The sequence below is a fragment of the Garra rufa genome, chromosome 15 (assembly GCF_049309525.1).
Source record: "Garra rufa chromosome 15, GarRuf1.0, whole genome shotgun sequence".
Classification (NCBI taxonomy): Eukaryota; Metazoa; Chordata; class Actinopteri; order Cypriniformes; family Cyprinidae; genus Garra; species Garra rufa.
This window is the reverse complement of record NC_133375.1, coordinates 2,101,338-2,106,024: the sequence shown is the minus strand read 5'-3', so window position 1 is coordinate 2,106,024 and position 4,687 is coordinate 2,101,338.

Here is a 4,687-nt window from a genome sequence, read left to right as displayed (position 1 = left end):
AGTAGAAGAAGAAAGAAAGAAAGTCTATCCATCTTATTTTTCATTGCAGAAGTAGGCCATGCAAGACTTCTGGTTCATTAGCTACTATAAGGAAATATAGTAAAACTTTTTACACTACAATCCAAAGTATTCATAATTAAGACAATACATTAAAATAATATGTGACCCTGGACCACAAAACCAGTCTTAAGTCGCTGGGGTATATTTGTAGCAATAGCCAAAAATACATTGCATGGGTCAAAATTTTAGATTTTTCTTTTATGCCAAAAATCATTAGGAAATTTAGTAAAGATCATGTTCCATGATGATTCTTTGTAAAATTCCTACTGTAAATATATCAAAATGTAATTTATGATTAGTGATATGCCTTGTTAACAACCTAATTTGCACAACTTTAAAGGTGATTTTCTCAGTATTTTTATTTTTTTGCACCCTCAGATTCCTGATTTTCAAATAGATGAATCTCGGCCAAATATTGTCCTATCATAACAAACCATACATCAATAGAAAGCTTATTTATTGAGTGAGTATTCACATGATGTATACATCTCAGTTTTGTAAAATTTAACCTTATGACTGGTTTTGTGGTCCAGGGTCACATATGGCAAGACACACCAATGTCCAATATTAAGCAGCAAAACAAACTGTTGTGTACAGCTAAAAATAGCTGGATGTGGAACAGACCGAAAGCCAGACCCATAAAAGTTACAAATGGCCGTGCCCACTCTTACCGGAAGAAAAAAGTGGATACAGGTTTTTGAATGTCAGGCGAGTAACTGTTGAACAGCTTTCTTGGATTATGTCTTGCTTTAATAGCCCATGAGTTTACCAGGCAGGTCAGAAGGATTTGTTCATGTAGTCAGCATGAATGAAGATGTGTTGGGACATTAAAGTTGTTTTGTCTTTACAGCAGGATGACTATTGTCACGTCTCTACCCAAATGATAAGATTCATTAGAAAAAACACTCATATCAAAGCTCAGCGCTCCATGTGATTCATAAACATACTCGCACTGAATGGAGCATGTCGACTTCAAAAACAAAAAAGCATCATGCAACATTCTGAACAACTTTCTAAACATTTATTGGATATGCTTAATATGTATTTTTTATTTCCAATGAATATTTATTTCTAAACATCAAGGTAAAGGTTATAGTATTCAGACCTGACAAGAAAATTGATATTTTTAATATAAAGCATGATTTATACCCATAACCTTTCTAAGAGATGATACATTATTAAATGAGCTAATTCTCCCTCTGCTGTGTTGTGAAAGGATATCTAAACATTATGGGAGATCAAACACCTGCTCTCTGCATATTAAACCTGGCAGACAGTTATTTTAATGACATATGTCTTTCTATTCAGCATCTTGGGAAAAATCGTCTGCTTTGTTGGAAACGTCTAAGAAATTAAATTACAAATCTCTACTAATTCCCCTTTACTATTGTAACAAAAACTGTCCTTCAGAGCTGAAAACCATTATGCGATGGATGAAAATTCTCACTAAAGATTCAGCATCCCACAAATGATACATTTTTATAATTTAATTATTTGCTTTTCTTCAAATCACACATTGCCTGCCATTCCCAGTTTGGCAAACCCTGATCCAAAATATCAACTTAACCACAACTGATATATACAGTCAAGTCCGAAATTATTCATACCCCTGGCAAATTCTGACTTATAGCTACTTTTATTCAACCAGCAAGTTTAGTTTTTTTTTTTTTTTTTTTTCCCCAAAAAATGACAAAGGCCTCTCCCAAAAGATAATAAGATGATGTACAAGAGGCATCATTGTGGAAAAAAATATTTCTCAGCTTTTATTAACATTTGAGTAAATAAAACAAAAAGTGGCATGTCTAAAATTATTCATAACCTTTGCAAACTGTCACAGTCTATGGGAAAATCCAAAGTTCTATACCATTCCAAATAGTCCAAGCTGTTCTAATGCATCCTAATTACCCTGAACCATTGGGAACAGCTGTTTTAATCAACTCAACAGGTGAAAAACAGAAGCTCTCTGCTGTTGGTTTGTGGACAGTCATGGCTAAGAGAAAGGGCTATAAGACCATATCTAAATGTTTTGACATTCCAGTGGCTATAGTGCAAAGTATTATTAAAAAATACAAGACGTTCCGCACTGTGAAAAATCTCAGAGGACGTGGTCGGAAGCCAAAAGTGACACCTGTGCTGGCCAGGAGGATAGTGAGAGTAAAAAAAATCCAAGGATCACCACCAAGACCATCCTGATGAAACTGGGCTCTGCTGGTGGCAACATCTCAAGGCAGACAGTCCAACGGACACTGAACACCTCTGAGTTCCATGGACGCAGACCAAGGAGGACACAACTTCTTCAGATAAGGCACACAAAAGCCCGCTTGGCCTTTGCAAATGCTCATTTGAACAAAGAAGAAGACTTCTGATCTTCTGTTTTATGAAGCGATGAAACAAAATTGAATTGTTTTGCCACAATGATGTAGCCTTCATTTGGCATAAAAACGGAGAAGCCTTCAACTCTAAGAACACCATCCCCACTGTCAAACATGGTGGTGGGAACATAATGTTTTGGGGGTGGTTTTAGCCGGTGGACCAGGGAACCTAATCGCAGTAAATGGCACCATGAAAAAGGAGCAATACATCAAAATTCTCAACCAAGGCCGTAACCAGGGTTTGAAAATTAGTGAGGTCCGAAGTAAGGTGTTAAGAATTGTGCTATAATAACACACAAGGTCTGTTACCATGGTAAACTTGCGCGTGTAATTGAATAGTGCGTGCATCGAGAACAGTATGACTGACAGGACTGGAAAGTTCGTTTTTTTTTTAGGTAAGGGAATTTTTATTTTATAACAAGTTACAAAAAGAAAGAAAAAGATGTCCGAAATAAGTTCAAAGCTTGTGTTTTATAAATAAGATTAATATATCACTAACACTAACGTTCAACTTTCCACTTTATAAACGTCCCAAAGTGTCACACTAAATTGGAAAAACGAGTCAAAAAACACGTAATAGGTGGATCTGGCAGCAAACGGAGGCTGCACCCGCGCTCTCACTCAACGTGCTCTCAAGACCTGTTTACTGCGCTAGCTTCTCGCAGCAACTATGAGGTGGTATAAACGGCTAAATAATCATTCAGAGAGCTTGACATTTTATTTTTTAATATAAAAAATGACCTCTGTGACCTCATAGCTGGCTACGGCCGTGTTCTCAACAACAACATCAGGCAGTCTGCAGAGAAACTTGGCCTTGGGCACCAGTGGACATTTCAGCACGACAACGACCCAAAACACAGCAAAAGTGGTGAAGAAATGGTTAGCAGACAAAAACATTAACGTTTAGCAGTGGCCCAGCCAGAGTCCTGACTTAAATCCAGTTGAGAATCTGTGGAGGGAGCTAAAGATCAGGGTGATGGCAAGGAGACCCTCCAACCTGAAAGAGTTGGAGCTCATCGCTAAAGATGAATGGGCAAAAATACCAGTGGAGACATGCAAAAAGCTGGTCAGCAGTTATAGGAAGATTTTGATTGCTGTAATAGCCAATAAAGGCTTTTTTTTGATTATTGAGAAGGGTATGAATAATTTTGCACATGCCACTTTTTGTTCAAAATTAAATAGATGATGAGTAATGATTTTTGCCACAACAATGCCCCTTGTGCATCATCTTATTATCTTCTGGGAGACGTCTGTGTCTTTTCTAATAATAATAAAAAAAAAAACTTGCTGGTTGAATAAAAGTAACTTTAAGTCAAAATTTGCCAGGGGTATGAATAATTTTGGGCTTGACTGTATCTGTGAGCATTATTTGCAAACTTAAAAATCAGCTGAGTCAGTGGGGCAATGGGGCAGTGAGGTCTGTTATTCGTCTCTCTCTGTCACGTGTGTTTACACAACCTGGACAAGCCTGAGCTCAGTGAGGCGGCACTATCAGTGCATAAATATTGTTCATTCTGCAGTGATGGACTCTCTGTGCAACTCATGCAGAGTTTAGTTTGGGCTGGATTGATGAGAACCCTTCATGGAGGTGCCATTGGTCTTTTTGTGTCTGTTTGTGTTTAAATGATGAAACTCCAGTGTCTTTGGCACAAGCAAACTGGGCAAGCCGCTGACTGGATGGGGTCAAGCTCATCTCTATTAACAGAATTTGCTGACTTGTAAGGACAGGTCAAAATGATATCAGTTCAACCTGAAGGGAGGAGATAAAAAAATACAGAAAAATGACATCAATCCTGAAAATATCTGATTGTTATCATAGCATGCACAGTACATGGATAGTATAAAACAGGGCCTAAAATTCTTTAAAAAGTTTTTTTTTTTTAAATGGAGACCCTCGTCGTCCATCTATAAAGCCAAAGTGTATATTACATGAGGTGTTTTTTGTTCCTTTTATGTCAAATGAAGTCCAAGCTTTGCTAATCTAAACAGCATGAAACACTTACTTTTGTGATTTTAATTTAATGCAATACATGTTATAAACACTGATCTATAATATAGGTCAGTGGTTATAAACATTACTTAAACAACAAAATTGACCAAAATGAGCAATTTGATCAAATTTGTATTAAAATCTTGTTTAAAAAAATAAAATACAAAACTATACGAGAAGTTAAGAACAGGTAACGTGGTTGCAAGTAAGATGATCGAAACTTATGCCTAAATTAAGCTGTCATTCGGTTAGTTTGGGGACAAAT